This window comes from Macaca nemestrina, chromosome 5 (genome assembly GCF_043159975.1).
Source record: "Macaca nemestrina isolate mMacNem1 chromosome 5, mMacNem.hap1, whole genome shotgun sequence".
NCBI classification, from domain to species: domain Eukaryota; kingdom Metazoa; phylum Chordata; class Mammalia; order Primates; family Cercopithecidae; genus Macaca; species Macaca nemestrina.
Genome location: NC_092129.1, coordinates 89,581,331 through 89,598,265, shown reverse-complemented (window position 1 = coordinate 89,598,265; position 16,935 = coordinate 89,581,331). Strand labels below are relative to the sequence as shown.

The 16,935-nt window shown below is 38.9% G+C and overlaps 1 long non-coding RNA gene across 1 annotated transcript; it reads right to left on the bottom strand.

The window, feature by feature from the left end:
• Positions 1-343: 343 nt before the first annotated feature.
• Positions 344-7,665, bottom strand: LOC139363350 (uncharacterized). The gene is made up of 2 exons (XR_011623531.1): positions 7,023-7,665; positions 344-2,193 (listed from the first exon to the last, which is right to left on the bottom strand). It is a non-coding gene; the product is annotated as an uncharacterized lncRNA (long non-coding RNA).
• Between the last annotated feature and the right edge of the window lie 9,270 nt (positions 7,666-16,935).

Sequence of the window (16,935 nt, the reverse complement as noted above, 5' to 3'; positions counted from 1 at the left end):
CTAGTCTCTGATAAAACAGACTTTAAACCATCAAAGATCAAAAGAGACAAAGAAGGCCATTACATAATGGTAAAGGGATCAATTCAACAGGAAGAGCTAAGTATCCTATGTTGGGGTCCGTGCCGGGGGTGGTGGAGAATGAAAGAACACACAAAAGACAAAGACACACAGAGAACATGGCGGCCACGCTCAGAGCCTCTGCCTTACTTTATTTATACTCCATAAACCCCACCTCAGCAGAAAGAATGCAATGCAAAACAAACTTTCTTTTCCCAGATGTAACCTTCTACTCAGTTCTTTGTTTCTATGCTCTTCCTTATCTGCCTGCCTTCTTGGCGCCTACGGGAGTTCATTAAAAGTTCAATTGGAGATACTGTCCTTGAGCCCTATCTATTCTCAGCATACTGTTTTCAAAGGCCCCTGCATTTCCCCCCCTTTTTTGTTTGTTTTGCCTCAATCCTAAAAAGGTAGCCCATATTTGTTCTTGTGTTTTCTTTTGTGTTTGGAGGCGACGGAGGGAGCATCGAATCACCAAAAGAAGTAGACCCAATCCAAGTGCCCAAAGCAATATACTTCCAGAGATTGTAGAAATCCATGTCTTCATCTGGGTCCATGGGTTAAAGGCAGCAAGGCGCTGACCCAGCTCCTGAAGGGTTACAGTTCCGGACAACACATGTAATTGTGGTCGAAATGCTTCGGAAATGTTCTGAGTGAGCTCTTGGATGTCCAAACTAATATTTGTATGGCCTATTAATAATTTTTGGATTACGGTCCAATTTTGAGAGATGTTAAAAAGCACAGGCGTTACACAAAATTGAGTGGAGTTCCAGTCACATTGTAATGTTATCCGAGTACTGAGGACAGTGAGCTGATCTCCAAGCCATGTCAAGGCTTGTTCCATGTTGTCCAATCTTTCAGCAAATTGAGAATCAATGTTTCGTTGTTGAAGCCATAACCAGTGAGATTGTTCGTGCCATTGCTGCACAAATTCAGCATTTTGTATGCTTTGATGAAGAGCGAGCCCTGCTATGGCCGCAGTGGAGACGATGGCAACAAGGCTCATCACCGAGGCAATTATAAGTCCAAGGGCACGGAGGGTTCACTGGAGAGAAGTCCAAATATAAGTCTCAAGAGGTGATGCCCCCCACGGTTGCGTAAGGTTAACAGGTAGCCAAATTTCCTTATGAGCCCTGAGGATATAAATATCCTCAGTAAAGTTGTGCCACCAGGAATGATTGAGGCAAGACAAAAATGTACACGTATCTGTACAATTAACAATCCCCGTATCATTATCCCATGTCAAATTCCCTGCTAATAATAGGTAGGGCTTACAGACACAATCAATAATATATCAGGAGGTATTTCGATATAACTGAATATGAAAGGAGTTATTCGGGTTAGAAAGATTAAGGGGCATATTCCCCACAAAAGTGCTAATGGCATCGCCTGCAGCTAACAACTTCCAAAAATAACTCTGTACTTCAGGCCTCCTTCACGCCATACCAAGGTTTCATTACTGTTAGCAGCAATACTTTTATTTACCCAGTGTCATTTCAAAGGTATGTGACTAAATTTTGTTTGAAAATCACCGTGCACACTTCAATCAGTTATTTGCATCCCATTGTATTCTAATAAAATCCGGGGTTTAGTTCCCCGACATTGTTGTCACTCCAGCACCTCAATATTAGGAGAAACCTCTAGAATAGGACAAAAAAGTAAAGAACTAGGAATAGTTTCATTACTATATACAGTATGATTATATTAAAAACTTCTAGTTACAATAATAACAGTATTAGCAGCCACATGACTATGATTATAACGAACAGCCCAGGCTTCATGCGATCTTTGGAGACAATGAGAACTATTTCCCATACATATTGGAACTCCTTCCACTCCAAATTGATATGTGTTGTTTATAATTCCCATTTCCCGTTCTATATTGTCCTTGTCTATATAGGGGGACGGCATCCAAGTAGTGTCATTGGTGAAAACCTTAATTTCCGCCTCCCCCCAGGTGACTCCCTGATACAAGGGCGGAAAGGGAATATAAGTCCAATATTCATACAAAGCCTCACTAAGAGAAATAAGTCCCCCGCCGAGGCACATCCAACAAAGGAAGAAATGCATGCTGAATCCAGTTTTCTTTTCAACAGGGTTTCAATCATCTTGTAGGAAACCACTCAGGTCCGCTCCCTGTAAGGACAAGAGCATAGCCCCGTCCCTGTTTTAGAACTTGCCCTTGAACATACTTACCTTCTTCATTAGGATACCAAACCTTTAAACTGTCAGCGGGGACTATCACCGAGGGAGGTGAGGAAAGATGGGTTACGGCAGCAGAATCTTGCAATTGTCTCCATTGATTCAAAAAAATTAAGGTAAAAAGAACCTTCAAAATCTGGTTTCAAAATCTGGTTTCTGGGGGGCTCATTTCCCCCTTTTTGTTTTGTTTTAATAGTTAAGTTTTTAAAGTTAAATTTGCGCGCTCAATGATGGCTTGACCTTGACTGTTGCCCGGGATACCGGTGATATGTTGAATATTGCATTGCTGTAAGAAAACTTGTAATTTATGAGAGACATAAGCAGGGGCATTATCAGTTTTAAGTATAAGAGGAATGCCCATGATGGTGAAACAAACTAAGAGATGAGTAATAACAGAAATGAGAAAAGGTATCAATGGTATGATGAACATTTTAATCGTCCAAAAGAAGGGATGTCTCGTGGATTAACCCCAGGATGGAAGGATGGAATGCTCAAAGGAGCACAGGAAGGACAAGCTCGAATAAGAGAACGAGCTTGTTTATGAGTTAAATGAAACCATCATTGAAGGCCAGAACTATTAGTGTGATGTAGAGTATATTTTTGTTCTGCAGCATGTAGGTGGCCGATTAAAAGCAAATCAATCTGAGTATTACCATGAACTAATGGTCCAGAAAGTTGAGAATGAGAACGAAGATGAGTGATGAATAAAGGAGCTCGACGTTGGCTCAAAGTAAAGGATAACAAAGAAAAGAATTTCTGAAGAGAAGAAGTAGCACAAAGATGTAAAGTGGCCTGAGAAATATAAGAAGTAACATAAACGGCGTATTGAGAATCACTAACAATGTTACAACCAGTAGTAGGGAAATCAAGTAAGACCATGAGAATAGCAAATAATTCTCCCTATTGCACCGAGGGATAAGGATAAACTGTAACTCAAGATTGATGAAGCTTCTTGCCAAGAATCAGAAGTTGCAAGAAGATAAGTGATCTGACTATGAGTGAATTGAGAGATAATTAAGGAAGGATCTCCTCCCCAAAGTTGTCGACAGTGATGCCGTCCTTTGATGATCAGTTCAGCTAAACGATCGATATAAGTAGCCAAGCGTTTAGATATTTTATTGGACAAAAAGATCCATTTTAGTGGTCGACTAGTTTGATGAATCATTCCTGTGGGAGAAGGTAAAGTATGAAATAAACAAAAGGAAGGGCCTTTTGAAGTTGCTCTCAACAAGCTGGAGTTCCTGTAAAGCCAAAGGAGTTAAATGGCGTGAGTTGTCCAAGTGACTGTCTCCTTCTAGAATAGAAAAAAGATGTTATAACTGATATGTTAGTATTCCTAAAACAGGACGCATCCAATTAATGTCTCCCAGAAGCTTTTGAAAATCATTTAATGTTTTTAAATGATCACGTCGAATTTGAATTTTTTGGGGTCGAATATTTTGTGCCCCCAAGGTATAACCTAAATATTGAATAAGAAAATCCAGTTAAATTTTTTCTGTGGCAATATTAAGTGAGTAGAAAGAAAGCTGAGTTTGTAATGATACAAAAGCATCTTGCTGCTTTTCACTGGTTTTAACTTTGTGGGATAAGGGCAGGATTAGGAAGACCAGGCTGTAAACTTTCCCTAGGTTTAATGTAAACATTTATAGTTTTAAGACAAGACAAACACGGGAATTCCATGCAGAAATACGTGGCTTTATATTCCTCTCGGCCATTTGTTTTTTGACTTACTCTTTTAGAGTCCTAAGTATTTCTTTAAATAATGGTCACTGTTTCACCTAAATAGGAGTGGTGGCTATGAGTTTAAAGAATTGTAGCCCATTTTGAACATCATATTTTTGGCAGCTGAGGAAATATGAGGAATGTTTTAAAAAGCAGCAAATTGTTGTGAAAGATCTTGTTCCCAAAAATTAATATTGATAGGAACAATATAAAAATTTAAAAAAACACTTGACCTTGTTGACCTTTAGGACCGACACAGGTTAAAGGTTCTACGTCTTGATAAATCACAGAAGCAGCACCCAAGCCAGTGAGTATAACTGAAACTTCTCTTTTTTCCCATTGTATAGGCCACTAATTTAAACAAATAATAGACATATTCACCCTCGTATCAATTAACTCTTTTAAAACTATCCCATTAATGTGCAATGAACATAAGGGCTTTTGATTAGAAACTAAAGTTTCCCAAAAAACAGTTTTTTCTGTGCTACGAAACCCTCTCTATTGAGAATACGTTCCCCTGCCTCTAGGCATATAAATTGTGAAACTTGTACCAAAATAAAAATTTTATTAGTAATATCATGTCCTTTTGGCAAAGGGCCACACACTCTAATCGCTAATTTATATACTCCTCTATTAGGAGACAAAGTATAAGGCTGAGTAATAGCTAAGTCAGCAGCAGCACTCTGCTTAGTTGCCGCATAAAGCTGAGAAACTGGGGTAAGGTGTGGGATCCTTAAGGAGGACTTGAATTTATTCCTTAATGTTGTAGGCCGTTGCTCACTGAATATTGTAGTAGACTTGTATTGCAATTGTTGGGGCCCCAAGCCTGTGGGCCCCGGCTCCCGTTTCCCAGGAGAGGAGACAGTAAATTTCCACTTTCATCAGTTTTGGAACGACATTTATTTGTCCAATGTCGACCTTTACCACAATATTTGTACACCTCTGAAGGCAGCTTTCTGCCTTGAGGGATAAAAGTGTTCAATTTTTATGACATTCTTTTTTGAAATGTCTAGGTTTACCACACTGAAAGCAAACACCTTGTTTGTTATTTCCTTTTAAGGCTTTAGACAAAGCTCCAGCAAATAATTGAGCATTATAAATAGCCCCTCCAACACTAACACAAGTTTTAATATTTTTATCTAAATTGGCCCCATTAGCCTTTAATGATTTTAACAATTTTTAACAGTCAGCATAAGCATTTTTAAAAGACAATGTTTGTAACAAAATTTTTGAAGCAAGGCCAGCACCCACAATTTTGAAGACAGCATCCTGAAGACGGGCTATGAAATCTGGATATAGTTCATTTGTGCCCTGTAAAATCTTCACAGAGGAAAGGGAACATTTTCCTGTTATCTCTACCTTATTTCAGGCCCTTAAAAACAAAGTCTTGATTTGAGTAAGGGCAACAGCATCTAAACCAGCCTGAGCATTAAGAGTAGCATATTGGCCCGTGCCTGTGAGTTGTTCCTCAGTGGGTCCAGGGGGATCACACATAATATTTTTCCTAGCCTATACATGTGCCTTGTTCATTTACCAGCTGTGCAATTGTAACCACTGAGAACGATCAAGAAAAGCCTTCCCCAAAGTCTTCCAGTCTATAGGAATTATCAAATTTTCTGATGAAAAATATCAAGAAGACCAAGGATAAAAGGAGATTGAGGTCCATAGTTAGAAATGGCAGCTTTCATTTCTTTTTAAAAATTTAGTTTGTAAGGCATTAAATTGGACATTATTGCCATGATTTGAAAACTGAGCATTAGGAGCAAAAGAAGCACAAATAATTGGAAACAGATCCAGCTCCTTAAATTTTTTTTTTAATTAAAAGTATATGTAATACATAATAATACTCATATCCCCAAATATAAAGAATCTCAACATATTAATAAGAAAAGGCAAATAACCCAACCAAAAGTAGCAGAACAAGGAAATGACAATAAATCTATATGTCTAACATCATTACTCACTAGGAAATATGTATATTAATACCAAATTGAGAATCATTACATACACAATACAATGGTTAAAATTTAAAAACACAGAAAATATCGAGGTAGTTAATGTGTTAAGCAGCTCGAATACTCAACTTCTGTTTGGAGTGTAAATTGGTGGAACCTATGCACCCCTATAACATAACAATTTCCTAGCTGGGGTCATTAATACTATATTAATATTAATAGTTAATATTAATGTGCTTATTTATTAACTATTGAAATACTCATAATATTTTAACAAACAACAAGATATACATATACACTGGTTTTGACATATTAAACAGGTGTTTAGTATAAATTTAAAGTATGTCTGATGTGAACAGGGCTTCAACTTTGCCAAACAAAGGTAAAGATAAGGAAGTCGGGGGGTTGGAGGCACTGGAAAATCCTCTTTTAACAGGGCAGAAGGAAAAGAAACAGGGAAAGCTCACAAAGGTGAATTAGAAGAATGTATCTGTAATATTTGTTGAAGCATTTCCATAAGACACTGCATGTCAGAATTTCCCTTAGAAGAAGGAAGAGCTGGCTTTTTCTCTTCTCCGCCTTTTGCTACCCCCACCATCCTCTGTTATCCTGGCACAAATGGGCTCCATTTCAGATTTATTTTATTTTATTTTATTTTTTTTCCAAGTCCTCGGATACCTTTCCTCCTGTGGCTACATTACCACACTCTGAATCAGTCTCAAGTAACTCTAATGTCTGAGTGATAGAGTCACACAAGGTCCACAATTTTAGAGGCATAATATCCCCTAACTGGAGAGCTCTAAGCAGAGTTTTTACTACCTGTAACCATTCTCTGCGATTCAGCTGCACTTTAGTCTGATACTGAAACCAGTAACAATGTTGTTCAACATGGGCAAAAAATCACTTCAAAGTCTTTTTCTTTCACTTCTACTCCTATAGACAGCAACAGTCCTTGAAACAGCCGTAAATATTCTGAGGCCAGAGAGATGGAATTCCCCATAATGAAAGCTTAAGAAGGTTCCCCTTAACAATATCTGGGCCTTACCGGCCCCTAGGGGGTTCCCCTTCTTGTTCTCCCCTACTCACCCGTGCTGACCCTGCTCCCTGCGCCACTTGTTGGGGTCCGTGCCGGGGGTGGTGGAGAATGAAAGAACACACAAAAGACAAAGACACACAGAGAACATGGCGGCCGCGCTCAGAGCCTCCGCCTCACTTTATTTATACTCCATAAACCCCACCTCAGCAGAAAGAATGCAATGCAAAACAAACTTTCTTTTCCCAGATGTAACCTTCTACTCAGTTCTTTGTTTCTATGCTCTTCCTTATCTGCCCGCCTTCTTGGCGCCTACGGGAGTTCATTAAAAGTTCAATTGGAGATACTGTCCTTGAGCCCTATCTATTCTCAGCATACTGTTTTCAAAGGCCCCTGCAATCCTAAATATATATGCACCCAATACAGGAGCACCCAGATTCATAAAGCATGTCCTTAGAGACTTACAAAGAGACTTATACTCCCATACAATAATAATGGGAGACTTCAACACCCCACTGTCAACATTAGACTGATCAACGAGACAGAAAGTTACAAGGATATCCAGGAATTGAACTCATATCTGCACCAAGCAGACCTAATAGACATCTACAGAACTCTCCACCCCAAATCAACAGAATATACATTCTTCTCAGCACCACATCGCACTTATTCCAAAATTGACCACATGATTGGAAGTAAAGCACTTCTCAGCAAATGTACAAGAACAGAAATTATAACAAACTGTCTCTCAGACCACAGGGCAATCAAACTAGGACTCAGGACTAAGAAACTCAATCAAAACCGCTCAACTACATGGAAACTGAACAACCTGCTCCTGAATGACTACTGGGTACATAATGAAATGAAGGCAGAAATAAAGATGTTCTTTGAAACCAATGAGAACAAAGATACAACATACCAGAATCTCTGGGACACATTTAAAGCAGTGTGTAGAGGAAAATTTATAGCACTAAATGCCCACAAGAGAAAGCTGGAAAGATCTAAAATTGACACTCTAACATCACAATTAAAAGAACTAGAGAAGCAAGAGCAAACACATTCAAAAGCTAGCAGCAGAAGGCAAGAAATAACTAAGATCAGAGCAGAACTGAAAGAGATAGAGACACAAAACACCCTCCAAAAAAATCAATGAATCCAGGAGCTGGTTTATTGAAAGATCAACAAAATTGATAGACCACTAGCAAGACTAATAAAGAAGAAAAGAGAGAAGAATCAAATAGATGCAACAAAAAATGATAAAGGGGATATCACCACTAACCTCAGAGAAATACAAACTACCATCAGAGAATACTATAAACACCTCTATGCAAATAAACTAGAAAATCTAGAAGAAATGGATAATTTCCTGGACACTTACACTCTCCCAAGACTAAACCAGGAAGAAGTTGAATCTCTGAATAGATCAATAACAGGCTCTGAAATTGAGGCAATAATTAATAGCCTACCAACCAAAAAAGTCCAGGACCAGACGGATTCACAGCCGAATTCTACCAGAGGTACAAGGAGGAGTTGGGACAATTGCTTCTGAAACTATTCCAATCAATAGAAAAAGAGGGAATCCTCCCTAACTCATTTTATGAGGCCAACATCATCCTGATACCAAAGCCTGGCAGAGACACAACCAAAAAAAGGAATTTTAGACCAATATCCCTGATGAACATTGACGCAAAAATCCTCAATAAAATACTAGCAAACTGAATCCAGCAGCACATCAAAAAGCTTATCCACCATGATCAAGTGGGCTTCATCCCTGGGATGCAAGGCTGGTTCAACATACGCCAATCAGTAAACGTAATCCAGCATATAAACAGAACCAAAGACAAAAACCACATGATTATCTCAATAGATGCAGAAAAGGCCTTTGACAAAATTCAACAGCCCTTCATGCTAAAAACTCTCAATAAATTTGGTATTGATGGAACGTATCTCAAAATAATAAGAGCTATTTATGACAAACCCACAGCCAATATCATACTGAATGGGCAAAAACTGGAAGCATTCCTTTTGAAAACTGGCACAAGACAGGGATGCCCTCTCTCACCACTCCTATTCAAGATAGCGTTGGAAGTTCTGGCTAGGGCAATCAGGCAAGAGAAAGAAATCAAAGGTATTCAGTTAGGAAAAAAAGAAGTCAAATTGTCCCTGTTTGCAGATGACATGATTGTATAGTTAGAAAACCCCATCATCTCAGCCCAAAATCTCCTTAAGTGGATAAGCAACTTCAGCAAAGTCTCAGGATACAAAATTAATGTGCAAAAATCACAAGCATTCTTATACACCAGTAACAGACAAACAGAGAACCAAATCATGAATGAACTCCCATTCACAATTGCTTCAAAGAGAATAAAATACCTAGGAATCCAACTTACAAGGGATGTAAAGGACCTCTTCAAGGAGAACTACAAACCACTGCTCTGTGAAATAAAAGAGGACACAAACAAATGGAAGAACATACCATGCTCAGGGATAGGAAGAATCAATATCTTGAAAATGGCCATACTGCCCAAGGTAATTTACAGATTCAATGCCATCCCCATCAAGCTACCAATGAGTTTCTTCACAGAATTGGAAAAAACTGCTTTAAAGTTCATATGGAACCAAAAAAGAGCCCGCATCTCCAAGACAATCCTAAGTCAAAAGAACAAAGCTGGAGGCATCACGCTACCTGACTTCAAACTATACTACAAGGCTACAGTAACCAAAACAGCATGGTACTGGCACCAAAACAGAGATATAGACCAATGGAACAGAACAGAGTCCTCAGAAATAATACCACACATCTACAGCCATCTGATCTTTGACAAACCTGACAAAAAAAAGAAATGGGGAAAGGATTCTCTATTTAATAAATGGTGCTGGGAAAATTGGCTAGCTGTAAGTAGAAAGCTGAAACTGGATCCTTTCCTTACTCCTTATACAAAAATTAATTCAAGATGGATTAGAGACTTAAATGTTAGACCTAATACCATAAAAACCCTAGAAGAAAATCTAGGTAAAACCATTCAGGACATAGGCATGGGCAAGGATTTCATGTCCAAAACACCAAAAGCAATGTCAACAAAAGCCAAAATTGACAAATGGGATCTAATTAAACTAAAGAGCTTCTGCACAGCAAAAGAAACTACCATCAGACTGAACAGGCAACCTACAGAATGGGAGAAAATTTTTGCAATCTACTCATCTCACAAAGGGCTAATATCCAGAACCTACAAAGGACTCAAACAAATTTACAAGAAAAAAACAAACAACCCCATCAAAAAGTGGGCAAAGGATATGAACAGACATTTCTCAAAACAAGACAAGCATACAGCAAACAGACACATGAAAAATGCTCGTCATCACTGGCCATCAAAGAAATGCAAATCAAAACCACAATGAGATACCATCTCACACCAGTTAGAATGGCAATCATTAAAAAGTCAGGAAACAACAGGTGCTGGAGAGGATGTGGAGAAATAGGAACACTTTTACACTGTTGGTGGGATTGTAAACTAGTTCAACCATTTTGGAAAACAGTATGGCGATTCCTCAAGGATCTAGAACTAGATGTACCATATGACCCAGCCATCCCATTACTGGGTATATACCCAAAGGATTATAAATCTTGCTGCTATAAAGACACATGGACACGTATGTTTATTGCGGCACTACTCACAATAGCAAAGACGTGGAATCAACCCAAATGTCCATCAGTGACAGACTGGATTAAGAAAATGTGGCACATACATACCATGGAATACTACGCAGTCAAAAAAAAAGGATGAGTTTTTGTCCTTTGTAGGGACATGGATGTAGCTAGAAACCATCATTCTCAGCAAACTATCACAAGAACAGAAAACCAAACACCGCATGTTCTCACTCATAGGTGGGAACTGAACAAGGAGATCACTTGGACTTGGGAAGGGGAACATCACACACTGGAGCCTATTATGGGGAGGGGGGAGTGGGGAGGGATTGCAGTGGGAGTTATACCTGATGTAAATGACCAGTTGATGGGTGCTGACAAGTTGATGGGTGCAGCACACCAACATGGCACAAGTATACATATGTAACAAACCTGTACGTTATGCACATGTACCCTAGAACTTAAAGTATAATAGTAAAAAAAAATGAAAATGTGGAGCCCTTTTTCATGAATTACTAGAAGTTGTGCCCCGCACAGTGGCTCACGCCTGTAATCCCAGCACTTTGGGAGGCCGAGGTGGGCAGATCACGAGGTCAAGAGATCGAGACCATCCTGGCTAACACAGTGAAACCTCGTCTCTACTAAAAATACAAAAACAAAATTAGCTGGGCGTGGTGGCGGGCGCCTGTAGTCCCAGCTCCTCGGGAGGCCAAGGCAGGAGAATGGCGTGAACCCGGGAGGTGGAGCTTGCAGTGAGCCGAGATCGTGCCACTGCACTCCAGCCTGGGTGGAGCGAGGCTCCGTCTCAAAAATAATAATAATAATAAAAAGCATTAAACCAACACAGGACCTTTCTAATGCAGGGTCTGAGTGCTAGTGCATAGGATACATAATATATTGTTAATATGTTGGTTAAAAAAAAAAAAAAGCATTACACAGCTATAATTTGAGACACAGTGCTGAACAAGTCTGCTTTTGTTTTTAGTTTGTGTGCTTATTTGTTTTTTATCTTTTTAAATGCAAGTGTTCTCAGGAAATGTCAATAAGCTGCTGCTCATTGTGCCTGCCTTAGCCTTCCCCTCCCGCTTTCAAAAGTAGAATCTATGAGACATAGGCTTTCTTGAGGTGGTTTATTTTTGCAAGTTACCCCAGGGAACCAAAGAGGCATACTATGGACAGTGAAATAGGAAAGGAAGAAATCCAAGGATGTTGTGATGGTTAATTTTATATGTCAACTTGACTGGACTAAGGGATACCCAGATAGCTGATAAAATATTATTTCTGCGTTTGTCTGTGAAGGTGTTTCCAGAAGGATTAATATTTGAATCAGTAGATTGAATAAAGAAGATGCCCTCACCAATGCAAGTGGGTATCATTCAATCTGTTGAAGGCCTGAATAGACCAAAAAATGTGGAGGAAGAGTGAATTCCTTCTCCCTTCTTGACCTGGGATATTCATCTTCTATTGCCTTCAGACATTGGTCCCCTGGTTCTGAGGCCTTCAGACTCAGAGTATTACTTACGCCATTGTCTTCCCTGGTTCTCAAGTCTTCTGGTTTTGTACTGGAACTACACCACCAGCTTTCCAGGGCTTCTGGCTTACAGACGGCAGATTGGGGGACTTCTCAGCCTCCATAATCCCATAAGCCTATCTATATATCTAGATATAGATCTATATCTATATAGATATATCTAGATGTCTAATATATCCTATTGGTTTTGTTTCTTTGGAGAAGCCAGTCTAACACAGTTGTGTTACTGAGACTGCCACTGCTATGGGAAACTGGGCTAGATCTCCCTGAAACCCTCTGAGGGGCAACAGAGAATGTGCCTCAACATTGTACATCCCACCTAAGAGGTGGAAGGAGCTTTTATCCTCTGGGTCGTGTTGCCCATTAGCCAAGTATGGCCCTATAAGGGGTTAACTCCCTGGGCTTTCCATATTGCATGTGAGAGTGCCTGGATAAAGACTTCATGCAGTTGAAACTGGGCTCTGTCAGGGGGTGGGCAAACAGGCCCTGATACAGTGATTCCCCCCACCCAAGCTGGGGCTTACCAGCAGCACACCCAAACTGATTTCTAACTAAAGTTCTTTACTACTCAAAATACGTATTAACATCTTTCTGGACGGGGCTATACATGCAGCACAGTTTGGAACAAAGAAGAGCAACTATTATGGGAGTTAGATCTTCCTTTTCAAAGAAATCTCACCTTGGGAAGGGCAGATTAGGTATCTGAAAGACCAATGGAAAGATTAGGAAATGGAGAATGAAAGCCTGACTCCAGCTGAAGGGCAGTTGTGTAATTGTTTTGAATGTCCTCCACAGATAGAAACATGAGGAGATGGCCCCACCAACTGTGTTCTGTGCCAGCTCTCTGAGAACTCTTTAATGTATATCCAGAGAGTTTTAACAGGGGGATATCACTTTTATGCTGTATAAGTCAGACATTTTTTCAAACGATTGCTCGATGAAACAGAAAATAACCTTTCTGCCTGCAAACTGGTAATAGTAAAAAGTTATAAGTGAACTTGGCTACAGCTAAAAATTACACAAAGAGAAACCAGTTCCTTGTTTAAGACCATTCTAAACACAAGCACTCTTGGTCTCCAAGACAGCTGGCAGTAATTTGCACAGACATATTGTGAATAAATGTCTTCTTACTATATTTGTTTAACTGTGACAGCAGACTCATAGAGCAATCTCAGCACTGAGAGGGGAAACTCCCTAAATATGTTTTGTGTAGGTGTTTCCACAGAAGTGATACAATTAACATAGAAATCAGGAAAACAAAACAATCTTTACATAACTAAGTTTATATTTCTACTTTTATTTAGGAACTCTATATTTATGTTCATTTTCCATCAATAATTTGCTATAAAAATTGCTTTAAAGCACTTTGCCCATTTTCCCATCAGTCAGGCAACATTGTTGATGATGTCTTGAGCCCTGAACTTGATAGTGTGTCAGCAAGATGTTGATACATTTAGCAAAACACAAACATTTCTGTCTCCTAAGGAGGCTATAATTGAAATATCAAAATGACACCATTTCCTGTATTGAAGAAACCATTATTAGGTTTTTAAAGACCAGATTTATCTAAATAGCAAATAAAATGCTTTGAAAGAATGCTTTTATCAGGATTTTCAAAATGTAATTGTTTTACTCTTCAATGTTTATTTGTAATTGGAAAACATGACTTTAAATATTTAGTTTTCCATCTGTTTTAAAATGTGAACACCCACAAAGGCTGTATATTGCCAGTTTTCCCTACGCTCCTTTTTATTGCCACAATATACATTCTGCTTATAAACCTGGTAATTTCACATAAAAATAGCTCAATAGCATGGGCCTACAAAGCAAGACACCTTTAAAACTAGTGTATAAGTGTATTTAAAAACAGAGCAAGGTATATTTAAATTTATTCTTAGATATGGGATTTCAATAAAAATTCCTTTATATCAATAAGGATATTATTTGTAGACCTCACATGAATTAAAGTTTTACTTACAATATTAAAGGCAAAGATCACACACAAAAAATTCAAACTTAGAGAGAAACTGGGAATTCCATCTTCTTTATAATACATTTTATTTCTATATTTCATATTTTCTCTTTGCCACATCTATTTGTAATTTGATAAAATAAAACAAATATGTTAGAACTTTCTTTCTAAGTCTGGGTAACTTTCAACACAGCACATCATAAAGTATCCAAGTCTCAGTTACCTGACTTACAAAATGAGGATATTGTACCAAACAACCACTGTCACCTTAAGCATTATAATTAAGTGTTGTCACTGTTTTTATTGTAGACCTTCTGGAGGAAGAGATGCCTGGAAACCTTCCTGCATTGTCTTAGTTAACTGGCTTTATCCAGAGAAGAAACAAACTTCTCATATCTTCATAACAGGAGGTAGTTTTGCAACTTGTAGTGAGGTGCCCACCAAAGTTAGGCTCCTACATTCCCACAGATACTGGGAAATAAGGGGTACCATCTTCCTTGATTATTACATTTCAAAGAGATGGCTCCCAGGTTCTTGAGAAAGACTTCACGGGGCCACAAAGCTGACAAAAGGTCTACCTAGTTTTCAAAAGAGTATCTACACATTTCAAAGAGAAGAGAAAGCACTTAGTACAAGTTTTCCAAAGTAATTGCTCTTTTTAAAAAAGTAGGAGTGGGGAGAAGTTTTCCTTATTTTCAACAGGGAAAATTAAGCCTCTTATTTTTCTTTTTTTTGAGACAGTCTTATCTTGCTCTGTTGCCCAGGCTGGAGTGCAGTGGCATGATCTCGGCTCACTGCAACCTCTGCCTCCCGGGCTCAAGCGATTCTCCTGCCTCAGCTTCCTGAGTAGCTGGGATTAGAGGTCATGCAACACCAGACCCAGCTAATTTATTGTATTTTTAGTAGAGACAGAGTTTCACCATGTTGCCCAGGCTGATCTCAAACTTCTGGCCTCAAGTGATCCACCTGCCTCAGCCTCCCAAAGTGCTGGGATTATAGGTGTGAGCCACCGTGCCCAGCCTTATTTTCCATTTTCATTTATCCTTAAAAGTAATTCTCAGTACAAGTTCTAGTTTTGTTCAGCGGCTTCCTAACTGGCATATAGATTTCAGTTTTGTTCTCAAAGTCATGTCTTCATCACTTCCCATTCAGGGTATTGCCATGTTTATTTGCCTTGGGGTTTTTATGCTGCATGGCAAAATGCATCAGTTGGCAATTGCCAATAGAAATGAGAGTAGTATGCTCATTTACTAAAAGACTGGGGAAAGGATTCATGGTTGGAGTGTCCCACGGGTAGTTGGAATCAGAGTCTGTAAGTGTTCCAAGGGAAGAACAAAATCCCCTCCAAACTCAGAAAACCTTTTTCTAAAGGTATTATAGAAGGAAAAAAGAATGATTTTATTATTAAAGAACTTTGAACTAGAATGTAATAATTCACATTACAGGCAATTGATTAAAGACATTGTAAAGATAGAAAGTAACCTTCCTCTTTTATATAGATTATAAATCTTCCTCTTTTATGTATAGTCCATTACACTTATGTTCCCAAGATAAAATTGCTGATTTTCTCATATCTCTATGACTTTGAAGTCAAGTGACAGCTGAAATTACACTTATAATCTCCTGGAGATGGAAGCTATGGCATTATCTTCCTCCATCATTACATTTCAGCCATCTGGCTTTCAGGTACTTGAGGGAACAATCCTAAATTGTGAGACTGGCAAGAGGCTTATTTAGAATTTTACTTTCTACAAGAAGGTGAAAGAACTGGGGGTGGGGGTGATGCATAGTACACTAGGGAGTTTGGGCATGCGGTTTCACATAAGAGCTCACGCCCAATGGAAGTAGTGGACACTCATGCCTTTGAAGGACTTTGTGAGCTTGGAAAATGTGCATATCAAAGGTGACCAGTGAAGGCTTGAAACCATTGTGCTCTTTCCCAATTGTTTTGTATAATTTAAGAGTCTCACTATCATTGGATAATGCTAGATAAAAGGAGGAAACTTTTCATACATGACACAGATTGAATTTCTTATGAACTAGGAATGGGAAAAAAGTAACTCAAATCAGAGTTATTAATCTTAAAAACAGTAATATGTGACGTTTTTACATCAAATGTGGTAGAATAAAATTCAGAACTATATTTAATTATTGCCTATTTTATACCAGTTACTTTTCTGTGTAAGCATGACTGAGAAGATCTTTGCCATGATGGAAATCATAATGTGGTAGGAAAAAAATCACACAAATGTGCAGATGATTGTAATAAAGGAGGATAAATTATAAAGAGAGAAGTACAGGAAGTTATAGATGTTGCTTAAAACCCATATTTGGGGTGTTAAGGAACGTTTACAGATATAGAAAAGTTTAAACTGAGACCCAGAAGATGGGTGGGAATTACTATGTGTATGCACAATATCCTAAAGGTACCATTCAATATTGATTTAAAGCAGTGACCTTGACTGAATACGGTGGCTCATGCCTGTAATACCAGCACTTTGAGGGGCTGAGCTCAGGAGGAGTTGGGGATCAGCCTGGGCAGCATAGCAAAACCTCATCTCTATAAAAAATACAAAAATTAGCAGGGCATGGTGGTGTGCACCCATGGTCCCAGCTACTCAGGAGGCTGAGACAGGAGGATCACTTGAGCCCAGGAGGTTGAGAATGCAGTGAGCCATGTTCACACCATGACACTGCAGCCTTGGCAACAGAGGAAGACCCTGTCTCAAATAAATAAACAAAAAGTAGTGACCTCCAAGTAAAACAAAAATCCAATTCTCTAAATATGTTTTTACACAAGTAAGACAGTCTGGGCTG